Source organism: Lonchura striata, chromosome 2 (genome assembly GCF_050655825.1).
Source record: "Lonchura striata isolate lonStrDom1 chromosome 2, ASM5065582v1, whole genome shotgun sequence".
Classification (NCBI taxonomy): Eukaryota; Metazoa; Chordata; class Aves; order Passeriformes; family Estrildidae; genus Lonchura; species Lonchura striata.
The window spans coordinates 68,906,243-68,929,947 of NC_140704.1; the positions used below are offsets into that span (position 1 = coordinate 68,906,243).

Here is a 23,705-nt window from a genome sequence, read left to right on the forward strand (position 1 = left end):
CAAAAAAAAAAAAAAAAAATCCAGAGCAGGTCCCTGCAAACAATTCTTTGCTTGTTTTAAATTAAAGCACTTCCATTCTCATAGAGATTGTTTCGATCTGGATGTTGAAGCAATGTTTTTGTTGTTTCTTGTTTAAAAATGCTTATCCATACTCAGTCACAGCAGAGATTGAACACAGCATTACTTAGCTGTCTGCCTGGGGTGTATATGCGTGTATGGGTTTGTCCTATTTTTAAGCTATTTTAACTTATGCTTTATATTCTAGTGCTTTCTGATAAGTAGAGTTTATGTCAGAATAATTGGCCTGAGGATTTTTCTTTCCAGTCCAGTACATTTCTGAGGTACAGCTACATAGAAGATAATGGAAATGCCTCTGGAGTATCTGTCTGACAAGGGAAATAGCAAGAGTAAGGAGTGAACACAAAACAGGGACCTTGTCAAAGAGTGTGCAAGTGAATCAGTCCAATCACTCACTGTGGGTGACGTATCTGAACAAATTGAAGCTGACACAATGGTCAATTTGACCGAGGAAAGTATAATTTTGGATTAGGGTGAACACCTTTAATCTGTCAATTGTGGCAGTCTTAAACTTGTAATTGAAAGAGCACAGCACTGCTTTACTCCAGATGTCAGTCAAACCCATTCCCCCTCCTCTGATCACTGATCAGTTTGCAGTCTCTTCTGAATTTACTGATTAGGCTTCTAAATATGTCCTCTTTTAGACAAGATTCTTTGCTCCACCTGAAGAAAATATCAATCTAATAAGAACAACCCTTCAGAATAACACTTTGATTCACCTGCTTTTCAAGCAGATGGTATTCAGTGCACAGGAAACAACAAAACAGAGCATCGCCATGTGCTTAATTTTAGCTCTTGCTCCCTGAATTGCTGGTCCAGCTATAAAATACTATCTTACTTTTAGTGTGCTTGTGTGCCTTGCCATTCCAGAATTGAAGTCATGACTCTCTAGTGAAATTCAGAATAGGGAGCACCATTCCCAGAAGATGGCTGAGTTTCCAGCCCACCTTACTTGTCCCACCTGTCCCAATCTGGGGCAGGTAAGTGAATGATTTCTGTAGGCATCTTACCCTCAAAACAGACCAAGGATACTGACTCATGAGAAGTAAGCATATATTAACAGCTTCAGGAAAAAAATTGCTCCATCCCTGCCCACTTGCATGCAGATGGTTCTATGATTTATCAAGAGAAATGGTCCATATGCTGCTCACAGTCTCCTGAGACTTTTACCCTAACATCACCTCTTCCAATGTTTAGATTAAAGCAACATGAAATGGAGAATAAAATTAGCCTGACATTGCAATGAGCAAGGAGGTATCAGAATGACTTGCTACATAAGAGACTCTACTTCTTAGCAGCATCTGAGGGCAATTCAAGATCAGAGTCATGGAATTTTCTGAGTTGGAAGAGCCCCAGAAGGATCATCGAGTCAGGAGTTTCCTTATCTTAGCTCATGCTGCAGGTGGGCCATACCCCACACTAATATCCTTCTCTGGATACTGAACTTGACATTCTCCATAGCAGTTTGAATTATAGCCTCTTTAATTTTTGGGCATCACTGATGACCATAAAATTGACATTGTTTTAAATGCTTGCTGCTGTTGCAGCTCTAGAGGTAAAAGGAGATAGGAATCACTTGTCATTACTAACAGCAATATTGTCTTTGTGAGGCAGACCACAGGGAGGTACTGAAGATAGAAACAGGTTCCATTCCTTGGCAGGAGAAAATGCAGCAAAATATTAAAGTAGCTAAGCAAACTAATTTCTTCAGCATGAGAGGTTGAAATAAACAGGCAAAGAAGCATCCCACCCTCCAGAGCTTCTCAGGAGTAAATCACCAAACTATTAGTTATCCATGCTCTACTCTGTCATTATTCTCTGCCTGTCAGCTCCTTGTAGGGGCTGCCTGTTCCACCCCTCTTGTGTTATTATGGTTGCCATACCCTCCTCTCACCAGCTCCTATCAGTTATAATGACACAGTGAGGGGGAAAAACCCACACTCAGGCTTCCAAATTACCAGGAATTAGAGGAGCAACAATAAAGTTGCTTAAAAAAAAACCCACCAAAAAACAAAACAAACCCTCGACCAACCCCTCCCTGCCCCCCCCCCCTAAAAAAAACCCAAACAGAATAAAATAACCAAAATGAGAGAATTTTGAAATCTGTAGATGATTTCTTCTTCTGGGATTGCATACGTCATTAAGATTTATAGGTCAGTCCAGAGCTTAAAGAGCAGATGTTTTCTCATTATTTATCTTCCTAGCTAAGGCAGAAGATTCCTTTTTAAGGAAATCTGTGTAACACATGCAATGGAAATAGATCCTATGATCAGCCTTTCTAACCAGCTCATAAAGGGTGAGCTGAGACACTCATCAAAGAGAAGTTTCATTTTACCCTCCACAACAGAAAGAAATGTGCTCACTAGTGTCTGATAGTGAAAATGTCAAATAACAGAACTGAATTTTACCTCTTATCTGGGTGTCCTCTGACTATAGCTATGAACATTCAAAGACTATCTTGTATGAACAGTCAACTGGCTAGGAGGCTTCAGCTTCTGCATTTCATCCCAATACCTGGATTTTGAGCTTTAATCAAAATATTACTTTGGCCAAAGTACTATTCTGAATAATATCACTGCTATAAATGCTCTCTGTAAAGCACAACCTGTCAGTGCTGTGCTGCAGTTCCCCAAACTGATCAGAGTGATGTCACTTCGACAGGCATCTGTCCTCAGCAGAGTCCTGCTGGACTTGTCACTTAAATAGCCACAGAAATGAAGCAGCTTTCAAGGACCCACTTTTCTAACCATTGCACCCCTTTGTAGGTCAATCACTGCACACTTTGGAGGCAATTTGCACAGGTCAGCTTCTGTTATAGAGGTGGAAAGAAAAAATCAAAATACAAAATATTCAAACAAAATATTCCAAGAACTTGGATTCTGCATTTTCTTATCACATCCCTTCCATCAGAAATACCTGATTTCAACCTACAGAATATATTTTCCATCTTGTGATATTCTTCTAGTATATATGAGTTCTACACATTTATAACTACCATAAATTTTTGCATCGACTCTTTGGTCTTATTTGTCAAGGGAATTGGTCTGACTAGGAATCTCACATATTCCCAAGGCAGCTGGGACTGTATCTGACCTTTGAAGTGTTTCTAACTCCAGGATCACAGAACGGTTTGTATGTGAAGATTCTTTTCCTGACTGCTCTTCCCTTGAAGAGATGCCTCTGCAATCCTCCTGCTCCAGGCCTTAAAAGAACTGCTGAGACAGCTCATGCCTGAAGAACCTACTCAAAGCCACACACCTCCACACCTCCAGGGTGATAGCTTCACTTTAGAATCAAAAGTAATTAAGAGAAAAAGGAACATGGATTGCAAGTGGCCTCACTATCAATAAAGCTCTCCAAGTAAATAATCAAAAGCCTTTTTAACCCTCTGCAGAGCCAAGGCCCTCTTCTTGTGACTCTGTGGGATCTCCTTTCCTTTGCAGATGTTAAGGCATGGAATGAACAAAACCTTGTCCCTTGTCCCTTTCCCTGAGATCCCAATTTTTTTATAGCAGCCACCCTGCTTCTCAGCATCTTCAGGCAATTAAAGCTCAAAACCCATCGCTGATGAAAGGGAACAAGCAGTTCTCTGGAACCTGCCTGCCCCCTTTAGCAAATCTTTTGCCCTGAAAAATACCATCACTGACCCCCACAGCAGCTGTGATGGTGAGGTGCTATGTTTATTTTAACTCTAAGCAGGGATCTGGCCAACTGGATTAACAGACCAAGGCCAATTTTATGAGGTTCAACATGGAGAGTGCCATGTCCTACACTTTGACTATAACAACCCATCAGGTTCAAAGTAGACAGGACCAAAGATAGGAGTGAAAAAAACCCCAAATCATCTTTCATTGTATGAGAGAGCCATCCAGAAAACAAGACACCTACAGCATAGGTCTGAGAAAGCTCCAGGGGCAGCATTAGACACAGGCACACCTGTCTGTTTCCTCCTGTATTTAGCATTGGTGTGGCCTCACCTTGAGCACTGTGTGCAGTTCTGAGCCCCACAATTTAAGACAGGTGAAGGTGATGTGAAAGTCCTTGAATGTGCCCAGAAGAGGCACCAAAGCTGGAGAAGGGGCTGGAAGGCATATCCCGTGAGGAGTGGCTAAGGACTTTGTGCTTGTCTAGTTTTGAGAGAAGGAGTTTGAGGGGCAACTTCACTGCTCCCTACAGCTTCCTGAAGAGGGGAAATGTAGTCAGAGGTGCTGAGCTCTCCTCCCTGGGATCTAGGGACAGGACAAGTGGGAATGTTATAAAGCTGCATCAGGGAAAGTTTGGACTTGACATTATGAAGCAGTTATTTGCCAAGAGGATGGTCAAACATCCTTTCTAGAGAGATGGTTGATGCCCTGAGCCTGTCAGTGTTTAAGAAACATTTGGACAGTGCCCCTAATAGAATGTTTTGACTTTTGGTCAACCCTGAAGTGGTCAGGTAGTTGGAATCAGTGACCATTTTATGTCCCTTCCATCACTACTCTTCCATTCCACTCTACCTACAACACAGCTCAAACAAAGATGGAGGCCCAGGCTTGAGTTAAGGTGGGACTCTTGGGTCCATGGGAAGATGTGTGAGTGGATGCCACAAGTTAGGCTACTCATGAGCATTAAGCATCATTAGTGCCTTCAGGGCTCTAGCATCCATCATGGGACACTGATCTGTCTACCTTTAGGTGACCCAGTGAGGTAGCTCAACCAGCCTGACCTCCCAATATCACCCATGGCAGACATTTGGATTCCCTTTTACAATATAGTTGGAATTTACTTAGATTAGCTGGGTGGTGTGACTGTCCCACTGCAGATCTCACTACCTGTCCCTGTCTGGGGATAATAGTCTGTACTTGTGACTATCATGCTCTGCTGGATTTTCCTCTAGGTAGACTGCATGCACCCTCTCCTTAGTTCTACAAATTCCAAAGTTTTCCTCAGTCATTCTCAGAGCAAATTACTCTCTGATTCTTGTCTTTAACCTTTTTCCTATGTATTTGCATAGAGACTCAATGAGCCATCTGTAGTGCCAGTCTATCCATGCTCTATTCTACTATGTCATGAGGAGGTAAAGAAAACGCATTAAAAAGCTGTAGTCAGTGCTGTGTGCCAGCTGCTAGTGTCCCTTGGAAAATATTTGCTCTGTTTGTTACTGACATGAAAGTTCTCTTGGTAATTGGAGTGCTGCTTATAGTTCTTCAGGATTCCTTCCCCCTTTGGCTACCCCAGAGAAATGTGCTGTACAGGCCAATATGAGCATTCAGCTGAGCTGATCCAGTCCAGTAATTTTCTGTATTAGGCGAAAATGTTGTTTTCATTACCAATTTTTAGGTCTTAAAAAACAAAAACTCCCTGCAACTGTAACTGTTTCTCATAAAGTCCACATTGCATAAACAGTTGCCCCAGGTCCTGGGAACAACAGCCCGTTCACACATGGACTGCACCACAAAAGCAATAGCTCACAGTGGTCAGGCCAGGGCAGAACAAGGACGTGCTCTCTGTAAGGGACAGATGGTATCTATTTAGCTAAACATTCTTCCACTAAGGCTGTTTTAACGCCCAGATAATTTTTATCAGCTTCTTATCACATTTGGGAGCCCAGCATGCTTCTGATAGAGGCTGTGTAAGTGCTTCCCAGAGAGTGCTGTAGTTTCAGGGTTCAAGGCAGCATATCAGCATGAAGAGGAGGTGTGTGGATGTGGAGGGGTGGAATAAAAACAACCCCATGCTATGTTTGCTGATTTTGAAATGTTCTTGGATGATTTTCCAGGTAGAATATAGATGCAAGAACGTGGGAGGCCTCTTTCATCCATACTCAGTTTTGCTGTACATTCAGGGCCAGACTGTGAGCCTTTAACTCATCTGTGTCTGTGTGCTGATTTTTAGGCTGACACGAAGGAGGTCTGCCAGTGCTCTGAGCAGCTCAGAGATGCCTCACTGGCATCTGTAGCATGGTATTAAGCCCAAGCTATCCTGGCTTACATCTGACTGCAAAATTCAGTGTAGACATGCAACTTAGCCTGGCACCCACTCCTAGGAATGCCTCCATTCCCAGATACTTGTGTTGTGAGGACAAGGTGTTACTCATCCTCACTACGCATATCACAGGGTGTCTTGCTGTTAGAGTGTCAGGCAGAGCTGTCATCTGAGAGCTCCAGTGCAGTGAGGCGATGCAGCCCTGTGTCAGCCCTCTTGAACTGTGACAGTACCACATGTGACACGAGGAGCACGACACCTGCACAGTGTAGCATGCACCACAGCACCTTGATGTAAAGAGTGGTTGGGTGTTCAGAGAGAGCAGAGAGGAAAGTATGGGACACTTATGAAAGGCAAAGAAAACTCTCTCCCTCTCTCTCTCCCCCCTCTTTTCTTTCTTCACCAGGGAACTGGCTCACACAGTACTACAATAACAAGAACTGGCAGGCTGCCCAGCATTGCTGTACTTTAGTTGTAAGTGAACTATGAGGCTCAAGCAATCTTCTGGGAAAAGTTCACACCAAATGTATTGTATGTTATGTTTTCCCCTCATTGTATTTTTTTCCAAAACAGTCTATTATATTCCTTCCCTGTTGCACTGTGTATTTCTTTAAGATCCCCAGGAGTTGCCCTTTTTAAAACCAAACATTTGGGTAATCTAACAGATCTGTTTTTTGAAGTAACAGAGATAAACTAGTAATCCTCCTCTCAGAGCCAGCCTTCAGAATAAAACCAGAGCACAATTCATTGGATGGTGAGGGCTCTTGTTGTTGGAAATTGATTTGCTTGGGGTTTTTGTCTCAGTTAAAGCAAAAAAAAGTTAAATAGGAGAAAGAAGTGTGCCATTAAAACACTATAATTATCGATATGATGCACATGTTCCATGGAGTGGAAGCCAAGGTAGAGGGGGCTTTACAATAGTAATGCAGTAAAAAAAAAAAAAAAAAAAAAAAGTTCCAAAAGGTATGTTCTCTGTTTCACTTGAAACTTTCCAAAAAAAAGGTCTAATGTGGTTTTACATGATACTTCTGGACACCTCAGAGATGACAGCTGTAATTTCCACTGTAAGATGCCTTCATTTATTTTTTCCTGTTTCTCAATATGGTTTTTGCAGGGGCATAAAAAGATAAATTTTTTAAGTTCACAGAAACTATGAACACATTGAACACAATTTATGTGACAAATCAGACCATGGACAGTCAGTTGGAACTAGGTAACAAAAGTCATAACCATAGCCCAAGTACATATTCTCCATTGCCCTGCAAATACAGATGCTGTGACTGTTTAATTTTACTGTATTATTGCCTAGAGGCCTTCACTAAGCTGTAGATTGCATTGTGCGAGGTGTGGCACCTACACATAGGAAGTTTCTTCCTCAGAAGATTTAGGAGGTTAGTTTAGGGTCATTTTGCAGGTATGTTGGCACAGTACACAAAAGTAAACTCACAGCAAACATGAAACGGTTAATTCAAATTAAATTAGCGGTGGTATCATGCACCTGTAATTCCAGGAGGCCTTGGTAGGAGTTTTGGGTGTTCAGCACTTTTGAAAGCCAGACTCTGCCATACTTCTGACAAAAAGTCCTTAAAAATTAAAGACAGAAAATAATTATTAGGTTATGAGTCCAAATTCACGCCAGAAGAAAACCCATTGAAGTCAATGAAATTTCACTGGGGATGGATTTGCTATAGCAAGATTGATCCCTATAGTATATTTAGAAGTGCTTTGTCCTATACAGTTCTAATTAGCTTCACATTAGTCAAGGTACTGTACCATTGTTTTAATCAGCTATCCTAGCAGAGAATTGTCTCTAGGTATCCTTGTCCACATTTCCCCTCCCACCCCCATTCCCTTGCTGCCTCCTTCTTATTTTATCTCTAATTTGGCTAATGAATTTCTCAGACAGAACCTTCTTTCACATTTGGGAAGGACCTTGCTTGTATTGAGGCTAAAGAAAAAAATCCAAACCACACCAAAGGGAATAAAAAAAGGACCAGAAAGAAAGAGCAAATTCTTCTACTGAGTATAGCGAAGGTGTCTATGAAGCTTTAAGCTGTTCTTTTTCACTCCATCAAATGACATATAGCTAGGTCACAGTTTCTCACCCCATATTCTGCATTAAGGTGAGCATGAGTACTTTAGTCTTGACTTTCTAGTTTCAACACTGACTCCCAGCAATGTCAGAGCAAGTGGTTCTTGTTTTAAATCTCTGCTTTACCAGAGTTACAATAGCCATAATCATTCACATCTACATGTAAAGAATTTCTCAAGTTGCTTCACAGAAATCAGGAAAGCCTTTTAAGTTCTCTAGTGGAAAAGTACATGTAATACGAGTACTGTTGCCATCAGTAGTACTGTCTTTTTTTTTTAGTCATTCTAATGCAAGCATTAATCTTTTCTCTGAGTTTGCTAATTATTTTTTTACCTTCTTTAATGAAAGTTCTAACAAGGTTATAGAGAATCTGTAGTCTCTGTATGCTTTCACTCATATAATTACAACTAAAACAACTGAATTGAGTTGAATGTCTGAGTGTTGAGAATAACTGCATAAACTGTGGGTTCAGTGCTGCCTTCTGCCAAAGAAAAAAATGTCCACAACTAAGGAAAAAACCTCCAAAACCACATTGGACAAGTTACTAAATCCCATCTACGTAAACACGTGTGTGTTCATTTCTGAGTCACTGTATCATTTGACCATGCAAGAAACAAGACAGTTTGCTTGAAGAATGTCAGGAAGACCAGAATATAATTTTTAGAAATGCCATGTTTTCAGTTTTCTTAATGCTCTTCTAAAACAGCCACAGACTCACTTTAAATTTAACCACAGAGCTTAATTAAGCTTCTTCTGATTGTGCTGGGAGGGTTCCATCTTGTCTTCCTGTGGTCATTTCATCAGCCAGGCCTTTCATGTAAGAATGTGCTGCATCCATGTCACAGCATGGGGTCTCATCACAGACACCTGCTCTCAGCCTGTGAACACAGATTTTAATCCCCTTCTCTGCAAAAATGGTGACAGAAGGACATGTTATTTAATTACTCATGCATGCTCTCCAAGACAGGGTCCACAGCTCCACTTGTTTCATATGGCTTGTGCTATTTTTGGGGGGTGATCAAATAGAATGGTTGTTAAAAAAGGAGAAAGCTTCACAATAGATTTCTCTTTGCTATTTGATGAGAACAATAAATGAAAAGATTGGCAGGATAAGAACAGAGTGGGAACTGAAGAAAATCTAGGTATGGTAAATATGGCCATAAAATTTTTTGTGACTTCTTCTGTTCTCACTGTGAAGATATGTAAGCCAAGATGTACTGTGTAACTTCACTGTCCTCCACTACAAGATCATGGATCCAGCAAAAATTGACTGTGATAGCTACGTTTAACATACTGAAAAATATGAAACCAACAGAAATTTACTGAAGCTTTATCTAAGTATGATCTGCAGTAGTGGGTATGTTTCCCTCAGGTGCCAGAAGAGGAAAAAATGGGGAGGATTAAAGAAGAAGTATAAATTTTTAGTTGTGCTTAAACAATGTGTTTGCTAAATCACTCCAGTCAAAATCATTTAGCAATCCCTCCAAAATCCTATCATGGACCAAAGCAAAGCATGGCTAAATGAAACGTTATATATTGTATCCGGCAAGCAATCATTCTACTTGCATTCTCATTGCCCTCAGCAGCACCTGCATTCTTTGATCACAGTCCTTTTATGTGCTGCACTGTATACAAAAGACTGAGCCAGCAATTAGCCATTCTAGTGCTGGGTCCTGAAATCTCTGCAAATGCTTCAGCTCTTTAATGAATTCCTAAATAGAAGGAAGTTGCAAACAAAGTTCAGCTTGTGTATTTTATGCCAGGTTCCCACAGCACTGTAGGTTTTTAGAGCTTAATTAATGACACTTGCATCCTGTATGCCTTCCAGAGTTTTAGTGGAACTTTTACTGGTCACTTCAAACTTTGACATCTTTTGGACAATTGTCCTCAGAATATTGGGCAACCTCCCCAGTCTTTGGAAGGAAAAAAACAAGACATTGCTGCCAATCATGACTCATCTGTATTAACAGGATGAACAAAAACTGGAGGGACAAAACGTGCATCATTTCAAGTAAACTACTCATCAGGAATCCTATGCATTGTATAGGAACCAAAATGGGTGATGAAAATTAAAATCACAGCCTAATATACCAGCATTTGGGAACTCTGCCAATGCCCCTAATTAAAATTTTGAACTAATCTCTTCAGGGAATCCAAGAAATTCTTTCAGAAAATAGAACATTCTTCTATGCATATCCAACTACTTATCCTGTAAGAGGGACTATAAAGGAGATTGTATATGATCAGACAGAGGTCAGTCGAGTGGAAAGGACAGTGTGAAAGCTACAGGAAATGAGCCATCTATAAATGAAAATACTGGAATTCCTTCTTGAACTCTGACTCACATAATGTAAGATTTTTCTGGTCCTCATCAAAGGATCCCTACATCAATGGAAAGTCTTCATTAATTTTAGTGTGATTTTAATCTGTACCCAAAACAGGAGAATATAAACATAGGTGTTTAGAACATCAAAGTATGCTAACATGTCCTTTCTCTTCTTTTCTACCATCATTAGAGAGCTTGGCAAGAGTGGTTGGGGATAAATAAGAAGTGTAGAGGCTGGACTGGAGAGGGCCTAAGACAGCCCCTGACACTGGCTTATAGACATTAAACAACAGATCCAGTACTGTTAGAGATGCAATTAGACATGAAAGGATGAAAAGGGTTGGTAATCAGTTGGTAAGTGGAGAGGGAAAGGATGTTGATAAGTATTTCTTAGAAAGGAAAGCCCAAATCTTTGTTGTTAATTGAAAAAAAAAACAAACAAACAGAGTAAGATTTTAAGAAGAAAAATATGATTCTAGGCAGGTGTGAAGAAGAGGGGAATAAGGTAACTAGAGGAAGTGTACAAGGCTAGGTTAGAATCTCACACAGGGAAAAAGAGACAAGATAGGTAGTAGTTACAAGGAAAAAAAAGTTACAAGCGGGGAAACTGCATCATACTAAGTAAGTTTTGTCTTTGAAGAAAGCACCAGGGTCCTATAAAGAAAAATAAGTGAAGTCAGTAGGAGAGAACTACTAAAGATTAATCTAGGCTGGTTCTGCAATGAGTAAATCTGTTTAGGTATGCAACTGAGCCTCATAAATCAAGCAATCCTATCCTGAGCTCAAATTATTCAAATCTATGGCTTTTGTTTGGCAATGTGGAACTACAGGGTTTAATCATTGTCTAACACTTCCCTGACACTCAGGCAGGCTGGCTGACTTTGGGGAAATAGAGGCACACGCCTCCCTTTGCATGGCTGAAAATGACTATGTGCAAAAAAAGGACTAAATTCTCTTGGCAAATTCTCCCAACTGAATCCAAACAAACTTCAGCTCTGATACGCTTGTATTTGCAGAGCTTTGCCTCTTCTCTCTGACTTAGAAACAAACAAAACTTCCTCTCTGCTACCTTTTTCTAAAGGATCTTTCTGTGACTATGCCATGTATGGGTCTATATTGCATGTACTTCTCTGATACCAGATGAGAAAAGAGAGATAATCTACATAAAGGATTTGTGGCATAACAGATTACAGCTTCCTTTCGTATGTAGTATGCATTGCCTTGAAGAGGCCTTGAGTGATGCTATAGGATCTCTGTATTCAGATTACAAGATACTTGCATTCAGAACTGCCTTATTATGGGTTTAGAAATACCAGCAACCCAACTAAGTGGCCAGCTGTTCAGATCCTGCTGTTCTCTTAACCCATGCAAAGGTAAAGTACTATTATGGTCAGTGGGATCCTTGCCAGGGTAACAAGATTGAAACCATTTTCCACGTATTTATTCAACTGCAACTTCAGTGGTAAAGCAGTAACAGTAAAGTAAATAATAATAAAGTTATTGTTTAGCAGACAGAACAAATTATTTCATGAAGAAGTCATCTGTGCTTCAATCATAGTTTGTCCAAGCCAGAAAACTACTTAGTTATTCTGCTTTTTTTCTTTTTCTTTTTTTTTTTTTTATTATTAATATCCAAACTCCTGTTGACACAACCAGCTGGAATCTTGAAATTGGATTTTTCTTATAATTTAAGGGTCTACCTAAGGCTTAAAGACTTTTGTGGATCTACCTGAAGGTGCTCTCACTGGGCATCTCTCAGAAAAAAAAATGCTGTAAAACAGCTAAACTGCTGTTCTGGAGCTCAGTTTTTCCATCAGAATTAATATGGCATTAGTTCTTTCAGGGCATTAAGCACTGGGAAGGTCTTCAGTTGTGTTTCCTGCTGTGCAAGATGCTCTTCAGATGAAGGAACAGAATAATTTTGGGAAACACAAAGGAGCTATGTTCAGCAACTTCACAATATGACTGTTCTGATACAAGGCCAACTCTGGTTTCTAAGCCTGGAAAACAATATAGCCAATCTCTGTGGTACTGGATGGTATGAACTATTCACACAATGGTATATCCTGCTTAGTACATGTGAGATATCTCTAGGAGGAACATGGCTGATGATATATTTACATGACATTAACACAAATGTCATTTACAGTGCTCATTTGCCTAATTAATAGTGTATTTATGTTTCTTGAACATTGCAGTGATCATTTTTTAATCTCCTCTCCGATGAGAGCATTTAGTAGAGTGGGGCAACTTATGTTTGCTCTCCAATGATGGTACATTAATCTCTACAGAAAAAAAACCTGCTTTTTCCAGTCTCACCTACACTGACATTTTGCCTGCTCCTGAATGGATCAGCAACATTCCACTAACAATAACCATTCTCAGTATGGAACAGTGATTCATACCTTTTGATTTCTACTTCTCAGAGAGAGAAAGTGAAATAAGCAGCATGATTCTGCTATATACAAGCAGGCAAACATGGAAATACACCTTTAGCACCTTATGTCAATGTGATTTAGGATGTCACAGATCTCAGCTGTTTGCTGTCTTTCTGGCTCCCCTGGCTGTACTGAAATCACCACAGTGACAGCCAAGATGAAGTAGCTGACTATGTGAACATTCCTTGTCCTTTCCAATACACAGCAAAGCTACTTAGCTTAAATCACCACTGACGGGAACTAACTTCTTAAACGGGTTTGAACTTGATCCTTGTTGAGCACATCTGACTGTGCCCCAGATTGCCTAGCTCAGCTCCACACCAGCACATGTACCCTATTATCAGCAGCAGCAGCTCGACATCAGTCAGCAGCTGGCAGACAGGTCCTTGGGGACTTTTCTAGCTGAGGCTGGTGCAGCCCTAGGGCTGCTTCAATATATTCTCCATGCACAAAAGGGGACATATCTCTGTGCAAATGTTGTTATTGCACAATGGGTGTCATTGATAGCAGGAAAGAGACAATGCTTGGGAGCTGGACATGTTGTTCAAACATCATTCCAGTCTTTTTATATACTCTGATTAAGGCCCTTTACTTAGAACTGCCATCATGCTGTCGGGTGCACAGAGAATATCTGAAGTCCCTTTTCACCCTCTTTTAAAGAATCAATTGAACTGCATTTCAGTGCCTGTAATTCTATGGTTTGTGACTTTCTCTTAATGTAGATTTTAGCTTATCTATGTAAGATACACAAACAAGTACACAACCACATCCATAGTACCCATCTTTTCAAGCACTACAAATATTTTCACTATTAGCCAATTCCTTTTCTCCACTGCATTTCCAGGTCATAACCCCACTGTTGTCAGCATTACTTAGCCCTTGACACCCTAGCAGTATTTCTTCAGTAGTGGCAGACAGGGCTCTTAGGCAACCAGGAAATCTAAAACAAAGGAAAACTGTTAAAAGGAGAATGTGGGACAGACAGAGGAGCAAGTGGAACTAACAGAATAAAGGCCAAAGGGAAAGAAATTATGTTGAGGCTGGGAATAAGGGCAGCAACATTTCAGAGGATTTGCTCCCAGGGCAGGCAGCAGCAGCAACTGCTAATTCTGCCAGGGACAGTGTCAGTCAGATCAGCCAGGAATTCACCTGTTTGCAAAGTACTGCTCCAGCACAGGGTAAGGTCATTAGCATCCCATGTTCAAAATAATACAAATCTAAGCACAGAGACAGAACATATGACTAACTGAAGGGATTTATTTTCTAAACCTAGATGTCTCTTTTCAATTCTAAGTCTCTCCCAGAGGACCCGTGATGCATCTACTATGCCTGTGCCAATGTCTCATTGCATTAGCCTATGGAATACTAACTACTGTGTCCTTTTCAGGCTTGAGAAAATGAATGGGGACCAACTTCAACCAGCTTGAGATAGAAAAGCTCTGATGGCCCAGGTGGAGACTGCGGTTCCCTGATGATCTAACCCAGGGGCCTGGCTCAACCACTCGGCCACCTCTAAAAGCTTACAGAAATTCCTTGCTCCCTACCACATGTGCTAAATGCAAGCTGTGTAGCTGAGCACTGTCATTTCTCATGTCACAGCTGTAGAACTCAGAAGAAACAGCGTAAACAAGATCCAGGCATCCCTCATCACTGCAGCCATGAGAAGCGGTGCCTTGTCACAACACACCTTTTCCCCCTGCCCATCCCACCTGGTTTTACCTGCTCTCTGCCAGTCATTGCCATTCCTCCCTGAAGTTCTCACGTGGCTGTGACAGGAATGTCTAAGGAGATGAGGCAGAAGCACCTACAGCAAATAAATAAATGAATAAAGCACTAAAAAACCAAGCTGGAGAACAAGGGGGACATGAGCTGTTAGAGGCTTGAAGGCCAGCCCATAGAGTCACTCAGTCTAGACTCCAGATGTGAGGAGAGAGCCTCAGTGAGTGCAATACGGGACTGCGTAAATATCTCAGCCAGATGTCTCAGGGCCCGAGCTACAAATCCTCACAAATGGTGACAGAGTTGGCTGTTGCTGTTTGTACAGCTCTGCTTCCAAGAGAATCAGTGGTCATTCAGTCAGCAGCAGTTCATTTTTGCTGCCAGATGGGAGGGAAAACCAAGCTCAGGGTTGCAGTTAGTCTCATAGCAAACTCATCAATCGGTGGATAGGTCATGGAGCCTTCTGTGGGTACTGAGGATGGCTCAAAATAGCAATCTGGGGAAAGAGCTGAAAAGATGATAGTAAGCATAAAGGCACATGATACTGAACTTCCAAATAGGCTAAAGTAACAGGTTGCCATGTCAGGCATTTGAATTAAGATTTAGGTCTTCCAGACCCCTCCCATTCGGTCAGCTAAGCTCACAGACGCTTAACATTACGCGATGGAATTACCTTATGTTTCAGTTGCTGGAGACGTGATGCTCTGGCTCTAAGGAACTTAATGCTTGTATCTGCACTTTCAAATCAAGCATTCCTTGGCCCCACATTCATGTTCCCAGAAATTGTCTCCTAGGTGAGTGCCCCACAGAAAGCACCTGGAGGAAATCTCACCTCCTTCCTGTCTATTTGCAGTTGGGTCTGTCCCTGGGGAGGCTGGAGATCAGTTTCAGCTCCCTCTTCCGTCTGACTCAGACCAGAGAATTGAGCCTGATTCTCCCAGGAAATTCTACCACTAGTCTATGCTGTATTTCAAACCAAGGCTTTCCCAGTCTCTTGGATTTCTCTCACACTCCATGAAAAAAACTTATTTATTGCAGCAGGGTATAGGACCTGGGGATCTGCAGTAAAAGTCCTTTTATAGACTACCTGGTCACTGACCCAATTTAGGATATATCAATTTATGAGCTAGATTCTCTTCAGCAAGTCACCAAAACTGGAACTGGCTGAATAATTTATGAGAAGATTTGTAAGCAAAAGTTCTGAGTTGGGACACACTAATTCATGGGGATAATATTATTTATGATTTCTTGTTCAGGCATGAACATGTTTTAGGATAGCAAACATTTGTCACAAGATTTGCAAGAGGATGGTTTTAATTCTCCTTTTTTAGGATACCAATAGAAAAGGGAATCATACAGTATAAAAGATGAGCTTTTGAATCAACTCAGAAAAACTTGTCAAAGATACATATGACAGTCAAACAAATCAAACAGCCCAGGAAAACTTGACAAAGAGACGTGTACTACCATATCAGTGCCCTGTCTCTCTGGGTCCAATTACAGCCTAAAATTGCACCTCCTGGAGAAATATCTAAGAAGGCCATTGTCCCTGTCTTCAGACCTAGGCTCACAGAGATAACCTGGAGTCAAAAACGTTTAGGATAAATTGCAGTACTTCAGACTCATCACAGGCTAAGGACTCACATATGAGCAGGGTGAACTCTTTTATCTTCCATGGCAAATGCTTGGGACTGTGAGCCCCAACTCACAGGCACTTTTTCTCAGTCCCAAGGTTCTAATGGAGGTCATGCCAAAAGATGTTCTGAACAACACCAGGTACCCATAGTGGTACATTTCCTATATAGGTTGCAAGGGCTTACTCTCTTTTATACCTCTGCCACTTCTGACCCTCAAACCATTGCTGGGACCAACTTGGTCCTAATAAAAATATTTCCTGAGCAGCCACATTCAACCCTGGGTCTAAGTTAGATTTATCTGCACTGATAGGTGTATGCTTTTGAGGTTTAATTAATTTCCCTCCTTATCCTGAACAACTTAACCCCAAAACACATAGTATAGAGAGACCTGTGCTGAACATGGACATCCTTTTCCTTGTTATTTTGCACTTTCTAAATAGAAAAGGCATTGAGTGCAATAACCTTAAATAACAGCTAACTCCATGATCTAAAACAAGTATACTGAACAATTTATTCAAGCACGTCATGCTGTTCTTCCACCTCCTTGGTAATGAGTGCACAGCATCACCATGGCTGAAAGTAAAAGGGGATATTTCTTCTGGCACTGCCCTCTGGGTCCATTAGGCTGGCTTATCCAGCAAGTGTGTTGGCAGTTTGGAGTTCTTCCCAGGATCTTCTATGGCCAGGGATGCTACAGGCCACTTTGTTAAATGTCACTGGCCATTGCAGATTAATTTTTTTTGGGGGGGGATCAACCTTAGAATGTTTTCACAGAAAATTTTTTTATGCTTCACATAAAAAATTCATATATTTAAAAGTCTTTTCAGAGGAAATCCTTTCTTTTAGAATTAAAGAGTCATACTTGGACTCCTACTGTACAGCACTGAGTCTTCCATATTGGGAGAAAGAAAATTTTCCCCATCTTGCCCTTGAATCTGCAGTTGCAACCCCTCTTCTAGCACAGGCTCAGAACACACCTCTGACTCACAAATGCCAGTTCCAGTGTATAAATAGCAAGTAGACAAAAACATGAGATAAGTGAAACCTTTCCTCTCACAGTGCAGAGGGAGGTGGAACTCATGTAGACCAGTAAAAAAGGTGTTGAAATAGTGTTGGAGGAGGATACAGTAATTCCATAATCCTTATCTCTGTCCCTGAAAAAGTCAGTCTCTCACAGACCACAGCAAGTTCCTATCTGTGGAAAATCAGATTCATTTTGCCATTCATGCAAGTGAAGTTGCCATCTGAGAGCCTCAAAGCTGCATTCCTCAATGCCTGTGGCCATATCAAATTTTTGGGAAGCCATGAAGAACCATTGTCAGGAAAATGGTGCTTCATTTACTCTTTGACTCTCAAAGAATGTTTTGTCTTCCTCTCTGTTTTGTGAAGTGCTGTCAACACTTACAGTGAAGTTTATTGTAAATACACAATAATAACAACTGTGCACATTCATCTCCAATTCAATTCCTATGTAAATTTATGTTAATATGTATGCAGATTAGGCCTGCCCCCCTTGGTCCTGGAAAGTTGTCAGAATGACACATGGGTTCTGAAGAGGTTGTGTACTACTGATCTGCAGTTTTTGTATAGTGTTCAATAACTGGCAAGCCAGCAACAAGAGACTGTGGATATTTGTCTTCCCATTCACTGGATAAATCAAGGGAGTCTTCTAGAGTCTAACTAGCCTAACAAGGACTTTTCTAGAGTCTAGCAAGAATTAAAAAGAAGTCTCTAAAATCCACGTCTAAACCATGACCTACTAATTTTATTTCTATTTCTCAATAGAACTCATACTTGTTGGATCTTGTGAAAAATTGGATAGTACAAGGAAGCCTAGTAATTTTCAAGATCTGACATGCCATTTATGAGACAGAAAAGCATTTTTTTTCTCCCTAATATTTAGTAACCACTAAACCAATGCCTGGACTTTAGGGGTACTCCTCACTTTTTGTTGACTAAATCAGTACACTTTTTAAGAGAGCTTCTAAAGGTAATTTATTGTATTCTTTCCTTCTCAACTTCCTTTTCCTCTGTTTTAACATGAAAAAACACTGATCTTCCACCTGTTTGTGCAGCCAGAGCCATTTTGAGCATTCAGATCCGACCAATGGGGAGGCAGCTGGAATGCTGCAGTTGGCTGTTCTTTGCTTTCAATGGTGACATGGGTGTTTTGCTATGACACTTTCTAAGGACCCTTTGCAGTAAATAGAAACTAATCTTCAGCTCATCCCATGACTGTGTCCCTACAAGGCTCCCAGGCACTTCTAAAAAAATCACAACAGGACTTAAATTGGGACTATAAGAAACACATGTGCTCATTACACGGGATGAATTTCTGGTAATCCAAAAGGGGTTGGGAAGTTGCCGTCAGAAACAGAAGGTGCCAAAATTTTTGGCTAGGAAGACATAACAGACAACAGAAGTCCAATTGCCAGAAAGTATTTATACTCCTGCAGTTCCCAGCTGAGGACTTGGTCCTGACCTTTGATAGATAAAATAAATTTGTTGTTCAGTTGTGAACTTGGTTGTGCTTGGAGGGTAAGATTGCACCCAGAGTTGATAAAGGTGGGAGCTCAGTCGTCATTTCAGAATGAGGCAGCAGCCTCCTGACTGTAATCACCTCCAATCCCAATAATACTTCATGGACTGAGGTGGCCAGTGATTTTTGGGGGAAAAAAAACAAACAAACCAAGAAATAACAAAACAACAAATTAGAACACTGTGTGACCCCCACACAAATTAGAACAGAACTGTACCTCATAGGCTGATGAGTAAATCCAGTCACCATTTATTTCCGGCCTTTCAGCTGATTTAAAGACTGATGCTGAGAAAATCTCTCCTTCAAGTTCTTCTCACTTTAATCTGGTTTAGAGTGTTATTTCACTCTACTTTTTAAATCTCATTTTATTGAAGGCAATGTTAGCCCCAAGAGGAAAACAAGCAAAAATAAAACCAATTAGAGCCTGGAAGGGATCTGTATTTTTTCTTTCAAATAGAGGCCCATGTCAGACAGCTTTCCACGTACCTTGTTCAGCGTAGGTTACATTATAGTATCCCATCGGGCCCATTCAAACCAGGTTGCAGAGTTATTGTGGCTGGAATCCATCGCTGCTTTCCCTGCCCATGATAGCTGTTGGTGCCGATTTCATCTTAATCATTTTCTCTCTTTCCACCTTTCATGCAGCTGCCTTCCTGTCTTGATAGGACCAAAGTGCAGCTCATGGAATCTATATGATAATCACAAAAACAGCTATATCTGTTGAAAAATGGATTTAATTCCCTCTCTAAACCTTTGTGTATTGCCAACTGGGGGTGTGAAACCAGCTGGCAAAAGATGTGTTCAGTTTGATTTCATGACTTTCATATACTGCAGCTTCCCAAATTTAAATGGCTCCTCCCCTGTCTAATGAGACCATCAAGGCCTTGATTAACAGCCCTTACTTTAAACAAAGTTTTTGAATTTCTTTTCATGGTAACTTCTCCCAAGTCGTCTGACAGCCTGCTCAATCCAGGGCAGCCGAATGCCTCTTCCTTCACAGCATGAGCATTTGTCAGAGGCACTAGGAGTCAGGCTTGGTGAGGATTTGTATCCCTGAGTAGTCTGCAAGTAACTTGCACAACAGCGTGGGAAGCAAGCTTAAAAGTAGTGCTGGTAAAACTGTGAAAAACTAATTTAATCAATGTTTTCAAAATGTAAAGGCTTGGAATGGATGATGTTTTACTTTTTTTAACTCTTTTATCCCTATTCTTATAAAAATACATTTTTATCTACTGAAAAGCTTGTCTTCAGTATATTGTTTGCAATTTTCTTTTAGTCTAAACAGGATTTCTGAGAAATGACAAGGCTGTGTGAGAAAAAAACATGGTATGTTTTTTCACTATTGATCACAGAGAAGGGAAAGGCTATTTCTTGGGAAAGATTGCCTCAAGGCAGGTAGAACCATCCAGGTCACAGTTTTGAATCTGGACTTAGAGGGCATGACTGAGCCCTCTTGGATTTTTGTTTAACATTTAGATGAAGTTTAGTTTTGGCTATGCTTGACAGTCAGAAAGTTACACTTACTTTCAACCAAAGCATGAAAGGAAATACTGGGGTGTTGGGGGATGGAGGGAAAATGTAGAGGGGGGATAAATCAACCCTAAGTAAAAGGCTCCCGTGAAGTTGGTAGCATAACCAGACAAGCAAAGCAAGCAAAAGAGAGTTAAAAATTTCAGTCACAGAAGTCAAAAGCTGCAACACTCTTACAGGGAAGGAACACATTGCAACTCGTTTCTGCTGTGCCTACTGATACCATCTACAGAAAAATCTATCACCAGTGGAAAGAGGGCTACATTCCTTGTCAGTGAATTTCACCACATTGGTGTCTGGACTTTCAAGAGTTCATTAAATGTACAGTCATGGAATATTCTTTGAAACAGAAAGCTCCTTTATTTTGGCCTCATAGAACCATTAATAACTCCTTTATATATTAATTTCCCTCCATTTATTGCTTCAGCTATCAGCAACAATAAATTTATATTAAAGCAAATTGTGGCATATCTTTCTCTGTATATTCCCCATATCCATGCATATATATGGCCCCCACACAAATACACATATACATAAACATAAAACCTAACAGTAAATAGCAGAATTTACTGAAAGGCAAGAAAAAACCTAGCATATTCAGAAATAGGAGAAAATTAACACTGAAATATAAATAATACAGCTTATATATTAGACATATTTTACATTTTGTTCTTCTGTCATTACTCTGATTATGACATTTTATTTTTGCATACCTATCTTTTAGGAAGATCCCAATGAACTGGGATACTCACAGAGAAAGATCTGACTAGTTTGTATAGAGGGAAAGAACAAAACTGGAGTCAAGAGACTGAAAAGAGTGTGCTAAGAATACAGCACAGTCAGTGGAGAGTGGTAACAGCTATGGAGCTTTTGTCCTTGGGCAGAAACTGAAAAGCACAAACAGATTCAAGTTAACAGTGCCAGAATGGCAACTCAATGAAGTCATTGTACATGTTCCCACCAACTACAAAGAGCGTTGGTCCAACATTAGGGCTTGTTCCTGTGCTGTACTTTCTTCCTATTCAATACCTGCCTCCATAAATATTTGTTTCTATTAGTGATATGGATGCAAACTTTACTCAAGGGAGACATAGGACTGGGGGAGCAGAGCATGCTTGAAATGTGATTTAACAGGAGTCTACCAGACTTGGTGTCAGCTCTTCTGTCCCTAAGACTTAGAAAAACTAGGTTTTTGATCTTAGAAAACTGTTTTCTGTCCTTATTAGAATTTAGAAATATCTACAAGAGTTGTAACAATATAGTCTAATTTTCACCCATGGATTTCCAAGCACAATGAATGAAAAATGAAGGAAGTCACCTGCAAGTAACTGCTATACCTCATAAGCAGAGCACAGAATTGTTAGTCTCATTAAAGATAAAAGCAGGACTCTTCATCTGGAGAACCTGTGAAATCACTGCTTGTGAAATATCATTTAGTCCTTATTCCCAGCCAAAAATGATGGGAAGCAAACCTGCTCTGCTGTACCTCTTCACTGAATTCAGAGCTGTCAGACATTATATAAATATATAACACATGACCAGAGTCACCACTGCACCAATGGACTTAGCTACTGGCAGGAATGGCATGAAGGCCATGTCTGGATCAGTACAGTGTTGTAGGACACTGTTGGTGCACTGTTAGTGGGAATACTGGAATCTCAAGCTCCAGACCCAAGGCTGTACATTCTTAGCACTTCATGATATACAAGTGACAACTGTTATATGAACCAGTAAAGATGTACATATCCCAACCCAGACAACAAGGAAGATATGCAAGTCCCACATGTAATTCAGATTTAAACACTACCCGATGTGGCAGGCATCCCAATGTCCTATCTCATAAAATGAGCATTTTCAGAGCTTTCACTGGGAAACAAAAAAGAAAAAAAGGAAAATAAATTCTACCTCAACATCTTGAAAAGAGGCAGTTACCTCTCCAGGGCTTCTTCTTCAATTAGGCAGGGCTCCTTGCCTTGGTTGGATAACAAATGCACATTCATAGGTCCACATGTGCTCAGATATCTGTAACACAACACTATTTATGCCACAGCCAAAAGACATTCTTAGTTTCCCTGACTAGTGAGGGGTCAGCTCAAGCTAGTGTAATTCACCTTTTTTTCATCAGTAGGCAATTCTAATATAACAATGGAGACAACATAACTGCTGGGAAAGGAGGGAATTAAGTTTACATTTATCACTTCTGTAATACTTCAGAGAATCTGAATAAAAGAATGTTTTATCATGTGTTGATACAACTGTCTCCCCAAAAAATCAGAGCCTCTTGCATTGAAAATAGACTTGTTTTGATTGCCCTGTCCTAAGTAGAACCATAAAACCGATACAACAGAGAATCTTCTTCAGAAACATAATTTAGTTCCAGAGAATCTCTGAACCTAAACATTTCCTTTCAGACACTTTATTCCCAGAGGAGCCTGGCTTTCTGCAAGAGCTCTTTGTAGTCCAGCTGGATGTCATTACATAATTAAGCCTGTGAGCCAGGAGGTAGTCCTGAGAATGGCAATTTTACAATGTAAGATCAAAATGTTATTCTTTCTTTCAAAAGACCTGGTGCCATTTGTTGTAGTGCCTTTATGCAAGGGATCAAATATAGTGTTGATTATTCATTATAACCTTTAAAGAGGTGAGGGAGCCTCTGGAATTCAGAAAGATTTCTGGGGATCTGAAGTGATATAAGGCCTCAGGGCTTGATGACTCTTCTTGACCTGAAACTTTGAAATATCACCTGCTGTCTGGATTGCTCTTACTTGCTGCCTGGGATTTCAAAGTCTCTCTCTCTCTCCCGTCCCCCCCCGTCCCCCCCCCCCCCCCCCCAGTGTCTTACAGACATTGCCAGATAAAGAGAAGCAAAGAATGCAAAAGAAAGTGAAAGTGAGAGACCAGGAGTTTGAAGCCCAGCTGGCATAGATCAGCTTCAATTCAAGCTTGAATTGAAAATTACTATCAGTCTTGTTGTGCTGCATCCTACTGTGTTTGGTTATTGCATTACACAGAAGAGGTAGTGGCCATATCCTGTGGCCAGCTCCATTGCCTTTAACATGGGTTAACCAACTGTTCAATATCCCAACACAGGGAGTTTTTAAACCTTTCTCTGCCAATTTGATCTTCTGGCACACTCAAATGGAGGAATGTTTGGAGGAGACTGGGAGTGTGGGAGTTATGTGGAGATCCTGACAAAATTTAAGACACTGTCTTCACCAGAAAAAAAAAAAAAAAAAAAAAAAAAAATCAATGTCATAATAATCCAAACACTATATTAAAAGTTTCAATTTTCAACAACAGTGCCTTTATGTTGTAGAATAAACCTCCAAGAGTGCTTTTTGGCAGATGGTTAAATATTTAAGTAGTTGGCCACAGATTTTTA

General features: G+C 40.5%; 1 protein-coding gene across 14 annotated transcripts in view; it reads right to left on the reverse strand.

Annotated features, from left to right (window-relative positions):
* The window catches only part of LOC116183231 (uncharacterized), a 274,914-nt gene that overhangs the window by 25,612 nt on the left and 225,597 nt on the right, over positions 1-23,705 (reverse strand). For 4 of the 14 annotated variants that reach the window (XR_014952737.1, XR_014952736.1, XR_014952733.1 and 1 more), the window contains one exon: positions 12,054-22,345. The gene's annotated coding sequence lies outside the window, so the exon portion shown is untranslated. Of the gene's footprint in view, position 1; positions 22,346-23,705 lie in introns of those variants that run through there. The other 10 variants (XR_014952740.1, XR_014952734.1, XR_014952738.1 and 7 more) reach the window with 8 other exon arrangements.